This window comes from Strigops habroptila, chromosome 1 (genome assembly GCF_004027225.2).
Source record: "Strigops habroptila isolate Jane chromosome 1, bStrHab1.2.pri, whole genome shotgun sequence".
Lineage (NCBI taxonomy): Eukaryota > Metazoa > Chordata > Aves > Psittaciformes > Psittacidae > Strigops > Strigops habroptila.
The window spans coordinates 121,031,417-121,053,089 of record NC_044277.2 but is presented as its reverse complement, the minus strand read 5'-3'; the positions used below and the strand labels follow the sequence as shown (position 1 = coordinate 121,053,089).

Below are 21,673 nucleotides of genomic sequence, written 5' to 3'. Positions count from 1 at the left end.
GTTGATTCCTGTTTGTATAGGCTCAAAGCAGTGACTGGACTTGCAAGGAGATGCTGTGACGAGATTTACACAAAACAGAAGGCAGGCTGAGAGTGTGGGAAGCGTTACGTTAGAACAAAGCACCCAACAACTGCAAGAAGAGCCAGGTGAAGGCTAAATGAAGGCTAGATGCGCTGGAGCCATTGGAAGGATTTTACAATTAACGTATTTAACTCTTAATACCAAGTAGAATTCTATGCCAAATAATAAAGTGAGACTTGCTGAGAATTCTGTACTTTTCTAAAGTTCAAACTCTATTTGTTTTACAAAGTTTTTGAAGACCAAGGATTGTAACTACAGACCTGCTACATTTTTTAAATGTAGTTGCAGGGAAACACTCAGATACAGAGGAATTCTAGCACTTAAGAAGAAGAATGCTGAAATATTCATTGAGCATGGAACTGGTTTGTATTAGCACGTCCCAAAACTATTTAAATCAAACTGGATGCAGGTGCCAGTGAATCTAGTCTAGCCCTCATTTCAAAAGCAGGAGAAAAACTAGGCATGAGTTTTGAACTGCAATTTCAAGTGTAACATTTTAATTGCGGCTTTCATCAAAACAGCCTAATCTCTGCACAAAATCTACCTTTCATAATTTTCAGGGTTCCTGTCATGGTTCTTGAGAGCTCTTCTTCTGCCCTTTAAGCACCAGAAAACCTGAACTGGATAAACAAAAGCCTATTCTTAACAATGCATGTCAGTATCTTGAGCCCTCCTGGAGCTTGGTCTACCATGGATTGAGTTCTGCCTGGGTTGTTTCTTAAACCACTCTGGAGTTTGTGTTGACTGCCTATTCCACACAAAAGTCCCACTTTCCTCATGGACTGGGAGCTTGGCCTAAGTGCCAATAAATCTTGTTTCAAGGAGTATTAGGAAGAAGTTCTTCACTATGAGGGTGATGAGACACTGGAACAAGTTGCTCAGAGAAGCTATGGATGCATCATCCCTTGAAGTGTTCAAGGCCAGGCTGGACAGGGCTTTGAGCAACCGGGTGAAGTAGAAGGTGTCCCTGCCCATGGCAGGGTGTTGCAACCAGATGATCTTCTAAGGTCTCTTCCAGCCCAAACCATTTTATGAATACATTAGAGTAGGTCCAATTAGTTTACCCTTCAAGAGCTTAAAAAGAAAAGCAATGTTTTGAACATGCAGAGATTCACAACTGCTCATTGGTGAAACACTGATGACAATATTCCCCAAATTCCACATGTCCCTTCATTCAAAAGCACTTTTTTAAGGATGATCTTTTTGGAGCTGCAGCAGGGAAGTCTAGGATGGGTAACAAAATGACCTGTTATAGAAAAGTCTCTGGATGGAGGCTTTGCGGGAGTTACCAGATTGCTCAGATTTGAGAATAACTGCAATTACATTATACAGATCTTTTCCTTTCTATCAGCAGACCTCAGGACACTTCGTAAGGGAGGTGAGCACCATACTTCTCCCAGGGCTGTGCTACCGTTTCCCAGTGACAATACATAAGGTTTGCATCTGAATCCCTAATTCACTGAATGTTTGTTGATTTGAAGTAGAGTCAACAGGAGAAATCCCCTCCTTTGGCCTCAGTGTGCCCTCATGGAGTGATGGGGAACAGCAGTCTACCTATCCTGAGGCAGAGGAAGAAACTGAACACTGATGTGCCACTTCTCAGAGAAGCGTGGTAATTGCTGTGCTGTGGGACAGGAGACCTTCTTCTCTTTGCTTTTGATTCAGATGAGACTCGCATCAAATAGACAGCTTCCCTTGACTGGAGGAAGAGGAGGGTGTCTCTTTGTCCACAGCAAAAAATCCACAATAAAGCAAACATGAAATTTTAGACTGCTGTGAACCAATCTTGTTATTAAAAAAACATTGTTTCTTCAGTGGGGCTCTTGAACTGAAACGTCAGTTGTTAACAAAACCAAGACCTGAGGCAGGGCCCTCCACACAGTGCTGCCATTCTGTTCCCAGATGGCTTAGTATTCCATGTTTGCATTTTTTAAGATATACTTTAGAAATATCCTTGCTAATACATTTTCCTGATCATACAAATCCAAGTTCTGCCTGGTGACTTGGCAGACTGTGTTTATGGCCTCTAGTCACAGCTTTGCTTATAAAAGCATAAATTGTTAAATGGAATATTTACAACTTGTGATTTCCCAAGAGCAAAATAGGGTTCTTTCAGATCTCCTTAAAAAAGCCCAAACAAACAAAAAACAACAACAAAATCTGAAATATAACAGACTGCTTTAAAAATGAACTTGTATTTTTTTACCACAGGTCCAGGTATTTTTGTTTTCACGACATCTCTACTAAACCTGATAGAAGATTACAAGCAAGTTAATGATGTGCTTGAAATATCAAGTGACCTAAATCAAGTAACTCAATTGTACGTTTGTTATCTGCTGTATATCTGTCTGTATATCTGCTGCATACATCCTGTTTGTCCCAGATCCCAAGTGGGATAACATAAGGTGTTAACCCACCTTAAAAATGGCAGACACCAACTTCAGAATGCAGTAGCTCTTGATGTAACAGTGGTGCTAGGAAGGGATACTGAAGCTTGTAATTTAAACATTAATCATGCTCTCGAGACATGAGGCAGAGGAGGATGACTAAATCCCAAATATTTTTATTTTAATTAATAAAAGAATATAATTTCCTGTAAAAATGCAAATCACCAATTCAGTACATGCTCCTTTTGGCAGCATCAGCATCCTTCTCTAGGTGCTTTTAATTTTTGTATAAATTATCACACAGGGCGGAGCTGTGCTCCCGCAGAGTCCTTAGCATGCAAAGCACACTCAGAGTGCAGGTCTATTTGTGTGGCAGCTGATTTAGCATTATTGTAAGAGTATTCATTCTACAATGCCAGATTTAAAGTGAAAATGTGAGCTGACAACTGGAGATACTGTATTCTCTGTGAGCTGAAACGGGGGGGTATTTAAGATCATCACCAATATATTCATTCTGCTTCTCCTTCCACCACACATGCACACACCACGTACAGTTCATTCTCTCTCTAAAAAAGTGTACTATTAACAGGTGATTTTTCCATACCTTTTATTCCTATCGTTGTTGGAGAAGTCATTTGAACTAGCCAACCAAATGTTATCAATACTGTTTGCACTCAGATAATATCTACATGTAACTCGTTGCTATAAATATTAATTAATTGGATCACCAATACCCATAATGCAACTTTATTTTGACCTACATGCCCTATGAACTAGATATTTTTTGGATTCAATTTTCTTAAAACCAACTGTCAGCATCATGTGCTGGAAGAGATGAAAAATGAAAATGAGCGTTCCCGCTGTGCAGGTGAGTGACCTGTGGGAGACAGCTCTGCCTGCTAGGATTTTTACACGTACCATCAGACACAGACCAATTGATTAGATCATCTTATACCTGCCACCAACTAGGCTCAAGAGACTAATTAGAGAGAGTACTGCCTGTGCAGGCACCCCATTGACACCTAATTTGCTCAGCCAAAGCCTTTGGGGAGAATGTATTATCTCTGCAGCTGCACTTCATGCATTTCTGATTTGAGGCATAAGCAAGGAGTACTTCTTCACCCTTTTGAGCAAACTGAGTATATAAGCCCTTAAGTGCTAAATACAAGCAGACAAATTAAATCTGGCCAGCCTCCCATAAATTCTTTTCCCCCTTCAAATATATATATACATGCATATGCATCTTATTTTATATCTGTGTCTACAGTGTGTGTGCACAAATGCAAACATACGAATAATATGTTCATATGAGCCTGAATGTGTGTGGAAAGCATTGGTATATAAAGAAGTTTCTATAAACGTACACTTTAAAATATGCAACTGACACACTGCATAGAGTGCTCTCTTTCGCAGGGAAGTTTTAGTTCTGTGAGATTTAAAAGAAATGCAATTGTTCTAATATATGAAAAATAAATGATCTGCAGTACTGTTAGCTCAGGCTCTGCATTACCCCATGGACAAGGCTCAGTAGACTGCTGCCTGTAAAGTTGCTCTGCACATCTTCAGAGGTGTTAGTTCAAAGATTATTTCAGTATACATCCTAACTTTGTTGAAAGCTTTTCTTCGATGGACTATACCTTGTTTGTGGTTTCCGAGGAATACTGTTCACTAAGGCTAAATATAAGATTACTAAAATTGCTTTCTGCTGGGCTTTAGTTTTATCTAGTTATCCATGCCCCAAAATACCCAGGAGAGGCAAGACTTGAGGCTGTCATTAAATATTTATTCGGGAAGAAAAAAAAAAATTGACACTAGAAAAACTATGATTTTTTTTTTCTTTTCTTACAAACTGAGAAAGGTTTGAAGAAAATATTTTCTGCTATAGGCTGGTATGTGATTCCTGGACTCAAACACCTTGTAACACACAGGAAAATGGTGGATTTGCATCACTTCTGATACACCACTGCAACAAAATACCTGCTTCCCTGTGGTGTGTCTACAAAGCAACTTTCAGGATATGAATAAAGCTGAATTATTACAATTTAATTTCAGTTTGTATCAATGCCTGTGTTGACATGGCCAGTTTATAGTGTAAGCTTAGGATCCTGCACTGCTGTGACTAAAGAATTAAAGAAGCCTTAGCAACATACATGCAAGTTACCTGCATGGCCAAAACATCAGATGCAACCTCCTTTGCAAGTACACTGTGAATGCAACTTCCAATTTTTTTCCTAGGATGGGGTATAATTAATAAAGAGAAAACATCCTCACCTTGCTCCCCTCACAGGGACCACATTTTTTCCAATTCACTTTACAGTTCTTCAGCAATATTTAATCTCATTTAATGTTTAAATGATTATCTTGGCAATGGTTGGCTGTTAGTCTTTCACAGACACAGCACTGCATGGTATACTTATACATTATAATGACAACTACCATCAATCAGTCATTAAAAGCAAACCACATTTGACAAATAAGTATCAAAGGATTTATTGATCAATTTTTTCCTGCTCTTTTCCCCTGTGTCTTAGTTACCGTGTTGATATTCTTATATATGCACTGGATTTGCCAGACTCAGTCTTCAGTGATGAGAACTGCTGTATATTCTCCAAAGTTCTAAGATATGAACCATAATACAGATTACATATGGACATGTTCCTGTTTGAGGAATTTCTCTTCCCACAAAGAATTTTTCACAGATGGACTTCACCTCTGAGCAGAGCACCGCAATTGCAAATAAAGGGATCTGCATATGGGAGGTGACTGCAGTTTCAGGGGGGGTGCAAGGAGATGACCCTAAAAGAAGTGGGTGCTAGACAAGGACTGTAAATGAGTCAGAAAATAAAAAGGTAGAGTAGCAACACAATTACTAACTAAATGATTTTATGAGTACATTAACTAACACATAATTAGTATTCATGAGTACATTAAAGAATACATTAAATAAGTGACGTAACTTTTTAAAGGTGAGGGGTCTATGGCACAGTGGATATGGAGCTGTAAAGAAGAAACCAAGATTTTGGCTTCACTACTGAATCTGACCTCAGGCAAGTCACTGTTTCACCCTGTAACCTCTGTTTGTAACAGGAGCTCTGTTTTATATCCCAGGCTCTGGGTTTAGAGTGTCTTCCAAAATGAGTGCCCAGTTTTAGCTGGAGCTACCAACAGGTCAAATTACATAAATACGGTTAAATTTAACAAACATGCAATATTAGAACAACTGCAAACTTTTGGAGTTGTTGAAGTCCTTACTTGGACTGTGAGTTTTCCAAATTATATCTTTATGTACAAAAATGCACAAATGTCCAAAATGAAAATGCTACATCACACAGCACTTTGTGAACATGCATACAACAGTCCAGTGTGGGAGGCTGATTCTGAAGAGCCAAGACTTACCCTTAAATTATACACCAGGTGCTAAGTACCATATATGCATACCAATAATTGCTAACCAACTATGCATACTTTGCACACAGGTCTCTTCAAAATATTATAATGAATTCCTTCATAGTGTGTCTTATTAGGAAAAAAAGGAACACAAGTCCTGATATTCACTGTAATATATTTTATTCCCAATATTCACTTCCAATTGATAACATGATTGGTTTCACAGTTGATTTGTAGGTATGCCTTTAACTTTTGAGTGGCTGCAGTAACTTCCAATTTAGTTTTCTCTGAGTCTTTCAGCAAAAATTCTTTCCTATCCTAGCTGCCCACAGCTGAAGTTTTCTCTTTGAGTTGAGAACAAAGTCCACAAAGCCTTTTACAATTACCATTTGAATAAGGCTTCACATGAAAAATGGCCAGGACTGAATCTACTACATGTCTTCTAGAATAAAGCACAGGCCTCTGTGAGCGAGCGCTGGGAAAACTAAATACTTCAGATGAAGATACTATAAAAATAGCAGTGTTATTGAGCTCAATGTAGTTTGCAAGCAAAGCCACAGAAGCCTTATTAAAAAACCCCCAAAAAACCAAAAAAAGCAAGCTGAAGATTCTGGTACATATCAAGACCAGAAAAATAATACTGCTACTTGTTTGCAAGAACATGCTTCTCAAACCTGACAAACTGCCAAATCCTTACAACTTCTTATATCTTCCTCTTTGTTTTCTTCTTTTCCAAACGCTTTGGGATTCAGTATGTTATTTGTATTTTTAGTGGCTTAAAGATTTGTCTCCTCTGAAATTGAATCCCTATAAAGGCATGAATTTTCACTTGTGATTTTATCAGTGGAAAAATGGAAGGATGTAACTCAACAATTTTCTAGATTCTGACATGCAAGAAACCCAAACAAGCCCTCCCCCTTCTTTTTTCTTTTTTCTCTTTTCTCTTTTCCCTTTTCCTTTTTCCCACCCCCCCTTTTTCCCTGATTAATGTGATGTGTATAAACTGCTCTATTTCTCACCCTGATAACTTGCAAAAAAGCCTGCCAAAGAGGAACTGACTGAACGTGAACTGGAGAACTGCTGTCTCCCTGGATCTATAATGAGAGAACCTAAACCTACAATTTTTGCCAGTGTTTGATACAATGGGATCCTTATCAGCTGCAGCACCAGCACTCTACACTGAAACAGATAAGTAAATGCTATGCCTGAGCAAAATTTGTAGATAACTTAATTAAAACATCTGAAAGAAAGGGGCAGGGGGGAAGAGCCTATCAGTTATGTTTGCATATAACAGAACTCAGAAAAGGAATTATCTGTTGGAAGATGATCATAGAATCATGGAATGGTTTGGGTTGGAAAGGACCTTAAGATCATCTAGTTCCAACCCCCTGCCATGGGCAGGGACATCTCCCACTAGACCAGGTTGTTCAAAGCCCTGTCCCAGACAGGCCTTGAACACTGCAAGGGATGGACCATATTCAGCTGTTAATGCTCTGGTTAACATGTTTGTTACTGGTTTGAACCCCTCTCTGGAGAAATGCGCATCAGAAGAGCTCTTCTTCCACATCACACTCTCTTGCTAAGCCGAACAGCCAAGGGACTGGAGATTCAACTCCAAGCAACGGGGTGCGAGTGAGCTGTGGTACTCTTCCACCACTCATCTCTGTGGCAGAGCCAGCTTAAGGAATCCCCACTGCCTGCAAACCTCACTCCTTATTCCCGCCCTGCAACCTGTGCCCCTATCACTTGTCTTCGTAAAATTGTCTGTCTGACTCCCTGCATACTGGACTACTAAAAATATCAGATATGGGATTATCTTTAATGTAAATCCTCTCGGTGATCCAGTTTACATCAAACTTACAAGTAGTTGCACCATCACAACTAACGGGTTTGGAAACTGGTGAGGGAGCAAGAAAGGAGTGCCTGGATAGAGCTAGGCAGAAATTTGTCGTGCTATTTTTGCCTGCAAAGACAAAATCATGGAATAACATCCCATGTTGTTATAAGTGAGGTGGCTTCTAAAATCTGAAGCCACCTCCCAGCTCACAAATGGCTAATTGTTTTCAGGTATCTGGAAACACAGTGAAATCTGCCTTAGCTGGCCACTTAGGCGAAAAGACAGAAGTTGTCGCATAATGACCTACTAATTAAAAAGGAAGAAAACCATACTCAAAAGATCTGGGAATATCCATAAGATTGCCTAATAAGGATAATCTCCTGTACATGTTTCAAAGGAGCAGCAAACGAGAGATGGCTGAGAGCCCACGTCTTTGACTGGAAGTTCCTTGAATTTCTTTGGTTGATTTTCATTTTTTTAGCAATAAAAATATGTTGGCCTGCCAACATATCAAGGAGCTGTTTAACAGTTTGTGAAGCTGCAAGTCATATTTAACCATAGTTCAGAGACTTCAGAAGGGATAGAAAAGCATTTGATTCTCTATAGGTCAGTATCTAGCTGTGAATGAAGAATACAACCCTAGAGTTCAGGGGGAGCACGTCAGCAATGGCCTAAACCAAATACCATGAATGACACTTACCGCCTGCCAGCCTCTGGACTGGTGGTCACTGTTATTTAACTGTTATTTTACTTATCGACTCAAACCTAAGCGTATTTCTTCTGTCTGAAGCACAAGAACTGACCAGCCAAAAGCAATGATGTGCAGACCACCTCCCTCCACTCCACCCCATCTAACGACGAGAAGTAAGTAACTTCAGAGAACTCATTTGGAAATTTATTCCTGGTTTTCCCTATCATGGCTTTTATCCCCAAAGCAAAGTCTGCTGGAGAAAATGACATATGATAGACTAAATGCCTCTCAGATGACTTATTAGCATTCACCTCCTCCCAAAAACTAGGCACTGCCTCATGCAAAGATTAAAGTATCCACAAGTCCTTTAAAATAAGGCATTTTGTATACATGTGATTATTACTATTAGCCAAGTTACTTCTTGAAGATAAGTGCTCTTGGAACAAATTTAATGCTTCTAGTGTAATCAGTGCAAAGTAGCTATGGGATAGTCTTGAGATGGGTGTGGACCATTTTGCTCTTTGGCTTACAGGAACAAAGATTCCTTGGAATTTAAAGATACTTCTGCAAGGGATCACAACACTGTAAACTACCTAAGTCCCCAGAGATAAATGCTAAACAATAAGAAAACAAAGTGTGAATGTTTATCAATACCAAAATCATTGCAATAGACTGAAAGTACCTGTAGGCATCATGGAATTAAGTGGTATTTGTTAGTTCTTCTTTGGAGAAATGAGAATGAATGTTCTAATGAAGAAGTAAGAAGAAATAGGGATGACTAAACTAGGAAAAAAAAAATCAATTTCACACCTGTATTTTTATTTTGGTAGTGTTTTTCCTAGAGAGTACTTTTCAAACCAGCAAGGAATTCTTAATTAATCTGGAACGTGGAGTTATGAATGCCTTTGTTTTAGCTTGACAGAACAGACATCCTTGCAGCTGCATTCTGGATAGCAGAGATACTTCTAGCTAAGCACCATCTGGTTATACATTCTATTTGCTGCTGTGGCTTTTCAGAGACTTAGCATCATGCCAAAGTGGTCATGTCAATTAAAATGCATTTTTTAGGACAGCACTGCAACCCTTAAGCACACATAAAATTAGATAGAAAGCAGACCTCACATGCTGAATCAGAAGGATCTTTCCCACAATTACAGTATATTGAATTAATGGCAAGTTTAAGGAATAGATGTATTTAATTTTTGGAATATACTTCCAAATACCATTATGTCCAAAGTTCTCAGGCTATGTGTCCACCCACACCATGAATGCTATACAATGGTACTGACAGGGAGATCGGGAAGTCTTTGAAGTTGATGTTTTCAAGCCTGAATTGTCTTCCAGCCGAACAGTTCTTAAGCCTAGAATGGGGCAGGGGAGAAAAAATCCCAATGTAGGAAATGCAGTAGTGTCTTTTGGGGATATTGCTTGCCTCCATGCTCATTCCTATGGGCTCTGCTGCTATGCAGTCCTTTCACCTATACAGCTCCCACCTGGGATTCTTGCTTAAAATCTGTGACATTAGAAATAGTTACCGGCAGCTTCAGACCAGCTGCTTTTGTCCTGTTCCATTTCAGTTCCATTTTTACATACAAACCCATGTGGAGTGCTGAAACAGAAATATTTCCCAAGTGCAGTCTTTGTGGTATTAAATGGAAAAAATGTTCCAGAATTAGCACCTCTACAGAGCATTGCTACGGCAATGAGGATATCCTATCTAGTATATAAAGAGATCACAAAACAGTTCAGTGATTTTATTTCTCAGAGTTCCCACTCTGGCTGTGGTAAGAACTTTTTACCCATCTATGACTAAGATGTTCAAATATAATGCTTGGTTTGGGAAATCCAACATGAGGTTCTTCTCATAGACACAACTTTTAGAAACCCTGCAGCATCCACACCCTTTGAAAACCAGGCCTCCCTCAGCTATTACAGAGGCTTCCCCCTCTTTCTAATTGTTTTTTGAAAGACTTAAAATGTTCTTAAAAAGCTCTCACACACTTGAGAGACTTCATACACGTGGCAGAAATAGTAGATGTCAAATCAGGTGCAACATACCATGCATTTTGTGGTATGCAAAGACAGGGATCACGGTAAGATGGAGTAGTAAAGGCTTTTCTTTCAGTGCCATAAGCACCAGTTTTCTTGTAACTGCAAGAAATACTTAATTTTTTTTTTTTTTTTGAAGCTCCATTATAAATGTATGGTTTTGCATAGCTCATTTAAATAGTTTAAATGACACAAGGTTAAGAACAGGAAAGCTTTTCACCAAAGGTGGTTAGTCCTTTCAAAGATTTCATATTATCTGAAGCTTACTTTCACTGCATTCTTTTACCTTGGCTGCTTCCCAAGTGGGTATAAGTTAATTAAATAGGATGTTGACCCTTTAACCTTCCCTATAAACTGCATCTTTGCCTAACTCTATTTAAATAAATCAGATAAAAAAACAATCATGTAGCAGAATATGTATTTTTACAGCTGTGGAAAAAACAAACATGTCTATTAAGCTTATTTGTAAGTACTTAGTAGTCAAAGCAACAGCCAAGGCTCATGGATGATTTTAATTAAAATAAATCTGGGTGGGCACATAAATTAATTTGCGATGGCTTTTCTCAAATGGAAACTTCTCTTAACATTACTGAACAGCACTGCACTACAGTCAAGTCCTCATTTGTTCGTGGCAGCTCAAGTTCAATCCACCTGATTAGCTTGTATTCATTTTATGAGTCGCAACGTGTAGGTAGTCTCTATGAGAAACATCAAAGATATGAAGCTGAAAACTGTTACAGGAAAGGAGAGAAAGAAAGAGCAGAACAGATGGGCAGATAACAGTACAGAACAATATCCAGCACTTCTGTAACAGACATGCTCTGGGTCTAATTATCAAAAGAAGGTGAAACAGATACACCTGAACACTGCGTTGCTCTCTCCAGACAGCATGACTTTCTGTATTCTCATTAGCCCTTTTCACCTTAGAATACAGGCTTCTGAGTATAAACACCACCTATTATTTCAGATTATTAGAACCTTCCAAAAAATGACAGTGCCTTTTCCTTTGATCCAGAAACAAAATATAATTTAGGTATGCAGGATGCTAACAGTTATATATGAAGAAACTGGCTCACTTATACAGAATGAACAAAGCATTAAGCTGCCTCTCCGTGCTCAAGTGATGTGTTCAGGTCTTCACACAGGCAGTGACAAAGACGCTGCCACTGGAGCCTGAGCACTGATCACATCTCTCACCCCCAGCAGGGACTTCATAAATTGAGTTCATCACAGAATGAAACCCTTCCAAAACATAGGCCTTTGGTTTGATATAGTAATAGTGATATTATCTGCTTTGCTGGTGCATTATGTTCCAATTTTGCAGCCATTTGGTGATAAATTCACGCATATTCAAGAGCATTAGATTTTTATAATTCACTGGGACATATGTGCCCATTTCCTGACACTTCTCTCAACCCATCATTGCTGAACTAACAGCAGGAAGATGACAACAACAGTCTTGTCAGACCTTAGAAGCCCCCGCTGCAGTGTGAGCAGAGAGGCACGGGCACAGATGGGGAGACAGACCTGCGCACCGGCTCCCATCCTCTGAGGGGCAACTGATCTCCTCATTACAAGTGCTCAGGGCTTTTTAATGGCATTATGTTTTGTCCACCTTTGTTAAACCACATTAAACCAAGGTTGTTACCAAACAAAAGCTATGATAACAAAGATTAATAGGAATAAACTCTTCCATTTTCTACACTGCACGGAAGTGGATCATATAACTTCACCAGCCAGGTTTCTCTGCCCCTTTCACTATTCCCAAACAAAGGTTTCCAAAGTAAAGTCCAGAAGTAGAGAGTGCCCAAAGTAAAAAAATCCAAAGTGATAAAAAAAGGCACTGGAAATTCTGGCAATTATAATAAACAGTCTGAAGACACGTCAACAGCTTGTAACTCTCCCTCCTCAGAACATTTTTATCCCTACAAGTAATAACTGACAATAACGGTACTGTAAACGCAGAGAGATACATACTTTGTGCTTTGAAAGGGCTTTGCATAGAGTTATTTTAATTATTTTCCTTATATAGTAAGTGGAGGATGAAAAAGAGATTTCTGAAATAAGAAATGTTATTGTTAACTCACTAATCACAGCTGAGGGACTTAGGGGCAGTCTGGTTTCTGGAATATCTTTGCGCTTATTTTACAGAATTGACTAAGTTGGTGGTATCCCTGTCACATGGATTTCAATGCAAGGCACCAAAACTTCCTTTATGCAGAAGTACAATAGACAACACTGGATGCTAAAAACATATCCTGGAAAATTTCAGACCACTAATATGTGAAACAGGGGATTTTTATTAATTTAAAGAAGTTAATTTTTCATTTGTAAATGCCTATTTATGAGGTGATTGGAGTTTAGTGTTGACGTATAACATACACACTATGTTACTTATTTTTCAAACATAAAATACATATCCCCGATGTTTTGAGAAACTACTGACCCTTAAGAGTCAAAGTAAGGGCTTGATTTCTCTCCTTTGATTCTGGGGGCTCCACAGATGAGGGGGTTATGAGCTTCCCTATTTTGGTTCTTGACATTCAACATGGTTATGGCTTGGGACCAGTAGAGTAGCTGGGGGCAAAACAGGTATCGACACATAGGTAAAGCTGCCAAAGGGACCTTGGAAAAAAGCCAAGATGATGGCCAAGGAGCCCAGCATGGCAGAGCAGACCAGGAGGGCAGACTCCAGCTGAAGCCAGGCAACCACACAGCTACAGACACCGAGGCTGCGCAGCAGAAGCTGCTATAATATGGAAATAGATTCTTACCCTCCAGACCCATATGTCATCACACCAAGCTAAGCTGAAGCTGCCAGCTAAAACGGGCAATTTCACATGAACTTGGCAGGGTGACTGCCAACACAGAGCTTGTTTTCCACTGGTGCCACCCACTCTGCTAATCCCATTCTGCCTCCTGATTTGCTTTTAAATAATAATGAACACAGCAGATGGGAGGGGAAAATGTTCCCGGCAGTTAAGCCAGCATGTGAGTGAGGCGCTTTGCTTTTCACATATCTTGTGCAAACTAGCTCTAAATGCAATGTCAAGTGATTAATAGTGGTTAAACAAGAAAGCCAGGATTTACCATGTTCCCACTCATTCAATCTTTGACCAAGACAGGCAGGCAAACAAAACAGACAAGAGGGATAACATGTTGAAAGAGAAAGAACCAACATTTAACTTTGATAAGGAGAGGGATGGACTCCTTTTCCCATCCTTGTAAATACCATTTTGTTTTTGGGGGGAGGAGGGGAATATGGGTGGGGAGGTTAAACACCAGAGCAATACTAAAAACACCTTTCAAGTCAAACACCCAGTACTCAGGACAGGCACTATTGAGCACAATCCCATGGCTGACTCCTTTTTGATAAAGAGAGGGGAAACAGGCTGAAGGTTATGGAATAGGGATGTGACTGTGAAGAAAAGGGGCAGAAGGAGACATGGAGAGGCAGAGGGCAGACAGCAAAGAGCATACAGCCAGGAGGCTACATGTCTTTTCAGCAGCGGCAGGAGGACCTATTATTCCTGGGTCACACGACATTATCTCCTGTCCAACGAACAGCAGGTAAGCTTGTTTGCACAGTGCACCGTGTTTTCTCTTGTGTCAGTCTGACACAGAGGATAATCACCTCCTACTGCTACCTACTGGCCTCACACTGTGGGTTGAAAGGTATGAATACCACTGACAACACATCTTGATGAAGCTGAAAGAAGGCATCAGTATGATTCCGTACACTGAAACTTCTTTCTTTCACTTCCTCAGTTTCTGAAAATTTGGGAAATGACAACTCTTGAAAGGAGTTAAAAATGCTGGTGCACTATTGCATCTAATCCCTCCTACTTCTGTAGTAGTCCTTAACGTGAGCGTTTTCTTGCCCCACGTGAGACCCTTGCCACATTCACTGCTTAAACTAAATGCTGCTTTTGTAAGACAGAGTTTTATTGAAAACAGGACCCTTGACTCCTTTATTGTGGAAATTGAAAGGTCTCAAGTAAGTTGAGCAGGAGACAAGAAAAAGCAAGAAAATTTCAGTAGCTGAATGCATAGAAAGTTGCATTTAAGTCCTGCTTTTGCCATAGTTCCTACATGATGCTAGAAAAGTTTTATCAGAGCTCATAGGTGATCCTAGAGAAGTTATACTAATCTATATTATTTTTTTCTAACAGAAATTCTCTTGGCATCTCTCATTTGCTGTATAAGCCAAGATGGTTCCTGGCTTGGGCTGCTGATCATTCACTGCTCCAATGGAGGTCAGTGTAAAGTAAAATCTAATCTGAACATATTCAGCGCTAAAAGATGCTAGGAGCTCTGAGAAGTCAGGCAAGAAAAATTGATTTATTTTTAAAAACTGCCATTTTAATACCTGTGCCTCATCTCCTATGTGTAAAATGGACACCTCTGTATCATCTCAGCTCATGGAGGTACTGTGAAGGTGGCTTTCCACTGTCAGCAAAGAACTAAGATACAAAGCATCACAAAAAGCCTCCATGGAAATAAAAGACTCCGTTATGTGATGCAGGCTATGGATGCTGTAGCCATAATGCATAGGATCAAACACTGATGATGAAAAGAAACATTAACTATCTACCACCGTTCACAATCCATTATTCTGTAAAAAAGCGATTTGAGGTCCCAAAAAAATAATAGCATATGATCCTGCAAATGAAGACTGTAGATGAATGCATAAACCACAGGTGGAGGAAATTAAATTTGAAACCTTAATTTTTGTATTTCCTAACCACTGGTTGAATTTGCCACTTTAATGAAGTTCTGGAAGCAGACTTTAGGAGAAGTCTTCTTTAGGAGAAGATGGTGTTTCTAAGAATTAATGGTACATCTTCCCAGTTGGTCACAAATAGGATGAAGAAATTCGTAATATGAAACATAAGCCTGGCTCAAATTTATCAGCTTCTACATCTTTCAACTGAAATATTTTGTCTGGTTTGATGTTGCAAGACCACAGGAACATGATTTGAGACAGCAACCTTTGATAATACAGAAAAACAGATATTCCATTGTGTAAATTTTATCTCTGTTTTTCCATCCAATGTAGGGCGTTTAGCATATGCCTTCTAAAAACTGAAAGAATTCCATACAGGCATCTGTACTGGCCTGTTCTTTGTACTAATTAGATTAGTTTCCTGTTGAGTAAGTAAAATACTGGCAGCCAGTAACAGTTGGGGAGACAGCTCAGAGGCTTAAGCACTGAACCATGAACTTTTCTGTTTACTACAATATTAAACAAGTAGACACTCTTGCTGACATTATGGGGTATGAAAGAGCATTCTGTTAAGGTATTTGTTTCATTACTGTTTGTGAACTACTGATCTTGTTAAAGAAAGACTTTTAAAGACACAAAAGGTATTTCATTTGATACAGTTAACTAAATAAACATATTATTTGGTTTAAAAATACATGTGTCAAAGTTAAAGCTGAATTTGAACTTCCAGTCTAAGGGGTCAAAACTCAGAAGGGAGAACTAAGTGAAACAGCCTCCCCATAACCCAGCCCGATCTCAGGCTCCATACATCCTACTACTTTAATGATCACAAAAGTGAAAACTTTATACGCCACACAGATCTTCAGCCCAAGCACCTCAGAAGTGATGTTGACACCTTGAAGGATTAGGGCAAGAGACATCATGTCTCTGATTTTCTATTCCAGTGTCTTTCAGCAACTGCTGGAGAGTTTGCCATACATATAAATAAAGCCTAACGACAAAGAAGCGCACACAGAATATGAATGGGAGGTCTAAATAGCCATTCTTACTTCAGTTTAATTTTTCCTTGTAATGTAAGAGCTCTTAAAGTATTATAAATTGTTTACATTAAAATATACATGCTTACCACACTACATATACACTGAGACTTTGTGTGCATATATTTAGCTCAAAGCTAATCTCTGAATAAAAGCCCTTTCTGAAAATAGAGATTTATAAAAAGAAACACTGATAAACTTTCAGCTACAGGGACTCTAGTGGTCACTGCAAAAACAGCATTGCAACACAAAACCTGTGTGATTTTGTGGATCACCCCATAAATCTTCCTTTGTCCCATGAGTTTAAGTTTTCAGCCAAGAAAAACAACATTCTTCATAAAATTAATGAACACAAGCTGCTCCTTGCCTACAGAAAAAGATTTTTCTTAATTACATTTTTTACTTTGAATCATATATCCTGTAGTTTGATTAAATCCCCTTAGAAGTCAACTAAAAATTAAAGCTCTGCAGCATGAACCTCAAAGGTGGTGTTTACTTGGAGAATATAAACCCACTGTGCATTTGGAAGCTGAAATTAAAGCAAGAATAAGAGCAATATGCAAGACAGTTTTTATTATTTTCATTATGTCACTGCATAAATTTATTTTCAGGGCTTAGAGTTTGCTGAGAAATATGATCTGGCCAATGTATTTATTAGAAATAAATGGGCTGTATAAATGAATGTAGATAAAGCAAGAATACTGGAATTCTAGTTAATCCCTTGAGGCAGTAAATCAGGATTTCTAAAGCACTTAATGCAAAATATCTGCATCAAGGGGTTAAATATATAAAATATGAAAAGTCAAAGACAAGAACTAGATTAAAAGGTTACACGGAGACGGTGCTGAAAAAATGGAGCCTGCTGCTAAATAGATATCCAACAGACATTTATTTAGGTTCACTGGCTGCAGCAGCCGCTGGCATACTCTAAATGAACTCATACAACAAACAAAAATCAAATTCTAGTGACAGTCTTTGATCATTTTTTAGTGCCAAAGCAGAAAATTTCCTTGCGAGAACCAAGCTACATGGACATGATTAAGCTAATGCAACTAATTGCTCAAACTGAAAAATAAAAATGCTGCTTGTCTATACCCTTGCTGCGTCCTTATGGCCTCTGTAGTTCAGATGAGCCCCATATCCTTCTTGGCAGACTGAGTCTAATCCCCAGTGGAGACAACAGGGAGTGAAAGGACATCACTCATTAATTTAATCATTTCCTATTCACCTGAAAAGCTCCCTCCACTCCAGAGTGAAACCGGTTCAAAGAACTAAGTTTTTGCCAGGCCAAAATCGTTGACTGAAAAACAACTCTCTTTCACTCTGGCTTCCAATGCTTTCATACACAAAAAGTCTTCCCAAATCTTGTTTGTATGTACTACTAAAGAAGATCGACTTAAAAAACAAAGCCCAGAACCTCAACCACCCTAACAAAAAGCATATTGCTCATACAAAGGGCATGTTCCCTCAATTCTCTGTGCGGCAGATGTATTTCTAACACAACCACAGCCATCACCCACAACCAGTAAGTGCTGGCTCCAACGCTTAGAGGTGTGCTTTGTTGTAAGTTACGAAGCAACAAGACATACCCTGACATATGTACGTTTCTGCTTTTATGCACACACATGGATAAAACTGAACTTCATTTTTTTATTACCATATGAAGACTATAGCCCTGACCCTTTAAGGGACTCCATGCAAAGAGACTGGTACTCACACAGAGCTTGTTTGAAGTCAGTGTGGTTTTCCCAGTGGGAGACAGGAAGAGATGGGAATTACTGAGTTAAATTTGTGTATTAGTATTTTCAACATATATTAAATACTTGCAGCTAAAGCAATAAATACTGAAATCCTACTGTGCATTGATACCTTTTAGATCTTTGGGAAGGCAAGTGACCTTGACCCTGCCTCTGTCGTTCTAAGCTTAAAAGTTTTAAATTTTAAAGGAAATTTAGTCCAGATTGAGAGAGAAGAATTCCTATTCTCCACACTGGCACCTCCAGAAGCTTCATGTACTTCAGTAGGTCTTAATCATATCCCTAAAGCTAAATACTTGTTCAGCTACATTCCTAAATTGAGGAGATGAAAAGAGACTTTTCTTTGTATGACAAATTACAGCGCTCATCACTTTTGTTCAGCAAGGTCAGATCAAATAATATTTCACAAATCTAAGAATACCTTCAAATGCCTGTGCAGAGATGCAGAGGATTAGCTCTTGTATACATCTTTTCATGTTTGGGACAAGGCTGACTGAATTTACTAAATCCCTGGACAACAGTGATATGTACTAGTTAGACCTTTTAACATAAAATTCAGAGTATGAAAGTTAGTTTCAAACACCAAAGTTTTCTTTTTTTTTCCCACCTCTTTGTTAAAGATGCATATCTATATTACACTAACATGAAGTTGTTCAAATTAACATTAATATGAACTTCTACCTTATCTCTTGAAAGCTTTGGTACATTAAAAATGCATTTTAACAGGCACTTGCATCTTGTTTCATTTAATATTATTATCTGCTTGTGGAGTGGGTACTCCACTCCTATCACCTAGATGTTGCCAAATCTTAGCCCAGCACAGCAAGCTTTAGGGCATTTTCTCGCTTGTTATTTGGCCTCTTGGTTATCACTCATGCACAGAAAGAAACTACCAAAAATTGCCCAGGGAATGGCTAATAGTCTCAAAGGTACAGTTTTAAAGGAAGATATTGACAGAATTAGCTAACACATCAACAATGGATAAAGTGTGAATTATGCTTACTATGCACACATTTTCTTTGTAAGAATTGGCTATTATGATTACCATACAGTTGTCAAAATTCATTGTAAAATGGCATTCTTTTGACAACCCAATTTTACAGTGGCACTTAAAAATACTAAATGAAGACAACAGATGAGTACTTACTTCGGAGAAGCAAATCTTGAAAATAAAGGACATTTTAATCACTATTTTTATTCATTTCACAAAGCCAATACCTTTACTCCTATGGATCTGAATGAGTGCATGAATGTACAGGGAACGTGCTACCCCAGCATTGCTAATTTGTCTGGATTTGACCTCTGAGGAACAGTTTGTGTCATTGTGGAGCAAAAGCACTGGTAAAACATTTGTCTAGATAAAAGACCTCAAGCAGTTAACCTGTTCAGCAGAGGCACCGCAACTGGGCACCGGGATAATGACCTCTACTCAAATGGGGAAGGTACATCAATGTAATACTATGACAGCAAGGCAAAAGATGACGGTTGCTCAGCAGGAAAACATTAGCAAGGATATAACTCTTGGTATCCTATGTGAACAAAATGCCTTAAGAAGTACAATGCCAACCTGCTTTTACCTAATAACGATTTAAACTTGAGTAATGTATTAAAAAATCACCCCCAACTTTGTTCTCCAGTTGTTTTCCAAACTCTTGCTTCCATTCCACTTTATTATTTCCTAAATAAAAATCCTGATAGAAGCAAATATACCATATCGGTAAAAGTTACCATTCAGATGAAATCAGCCTTTTGCATTTGATACATGAATTATTGGACAGCTGTGGTTTTTTCTGACACTACTCTTACACATAAACCAGAAGAACCTGATGAGCCGTGTTTAGCAAGTCAAACCTGTCCTAACAGACAGATGAACTAATTTCTTATGCAGATTATTTACACTTAAGACACCTTTAATTGCTTATACTGAACTTTTCTTTCTTTTTTTAAAAGGAGACACTGTGTCACATATCCATTATTTTTACCAGGCAGAATGCCTTGAATATTTAGCTACCGCTCTTTCTGCACCATACAAAAAGTTCTGGGTTTAAACTATTTATTTTTAAAGTATTAGCATGATCAGACCTGCATGTTTATCTAAAGATCTTTGCTTTATGAGGGAGATTTTAGTCTGTGAGGTTTCCTCTACACATGGTAGGCAGCTGTCAGCAGCAGCGAGCAGGGCGAGGGGTCACCGCAGCTGCTCTGCGAAATCACAGGGTTCCATCAACATCGCAAAAACCCTGCAGAGTGGGAGCTGGGAGACCATGGATTAGAGTACATTGGAGTGTGTATATAAGGTCACATCATGTCTATCAAAGTGATATCAAACTGGTACGCCATACAATACATTTTACTGTGTTCTGTGTTCAAAGAAAATAAAAGGAGACTGGACATGTGTGTAGCAGACCACAGTTTCACACAGAATTTCACATTGTCCTTTCGAACAGATGGATTTACTAAGTTCACAAAGACGTGTTGAATATGTATACACAGTGGATATGTGTTGACTGGGAGAGAACTACATTTCATGAATTCCACGGGTCAGACATGAATGAGATCAAAATAATTCTTATTAATTAAATAGTAGAAGGGACTATTAAGAGAAACCAGATGTTCACATTTCCTGAATCCTACACACTAGTATACATAAATGTCTGTCCTTGTATACATATGTCAATAGTTTCCCGTAGAATACTTATTAGTATCTCCTCATGAAATTTCACTTTTATGAAATCAGTAGCTTTGTCATCTTAAGATAACCCTGAATTAGGGTAGACACGTAGCAAACACATAGTTCTGATTTGTGGGCAGCCACAAATCACCTCCAAATCTGCCTGTTTCAAAGGACAGTTACAGGATATTGAATGCTGTTATCTGTCATGTTGTAGACAATCCACAGAATCTGGATATTTGTAATATTTGGAATTCTCATTGTTAGGGTGCTTCAACCAGATGAACAAAACTATGCTCCTTGACCAAAAAAAAAGAAAACAAAAAAAAAAGATACAGAGCTCATTTTGCATGAGGAAACAAGGAAATGGGTAGGGCAACATAGAATTTATTTTGGCTGAAATATGCAACAAATGAGATGACTAGACAGTAAGCGATGTCTCATATTTCTGGCAATCTTGTGCAAGCTGAAAGCTGATAGAGGTATTCAGACAAGTTTTTATCAAATCATATCTGCCTGCAAAGTTAAATAGTTGATGACGCTGTAACAATTTTATGCTGTTTCAAAATAGTTTCCACAACGTTGCGATTACTGGTAATCACTTTCAGCAATAGAAAATATGAAATGTAGGTGCAAGCAATGAAATACCGAGAAAGCATCTTGATTACAAACTGTATGGTTGTGAAGTAGGAGCTGCTGAAGCAATGCAAATAGTATGATTTAGACTAAAGCTTCCCACATATCTGAACCAACAGGACTGCATGACCTTTGAACTTCCCCAAAAAGTTGTGGAGTTTTCCTGTTCTGTGAAGCATCCACCACAGGCACGGGGCATGGGGACCACTTTAAAAACTGCTGACCCTGGCAAAGACTGCAAAGTTGTCAAAAAAAAAAAAAAGTTACCACCTTAAGCAGAAGTAAATTACAAACCTCCCTTTCTCCTTACCATAAATACCAACACCCACTTGCACACTAAGCCCTTTAATCTCTTCCTCACAAAACCCTTCATGCCTGGCATTCACTTACACATGCATTTGCAGTTATTTTTCA

General features: G+C 38.7%; 1 protein-coding gene across 3 annotated transcripts in view; it reads right to left on the bottom strand.

The window, feature by feature from the left end:
* Window positions 1-21,673, bottom strand: part of CDK14 (cyclin dependent kinase 14) — a 318,486-nt gene that overhangs the window by 4,867 nt on the left and 291,946 nt on the right. The gene's annotated exons all lie outside the window — the stretch shown is intronic.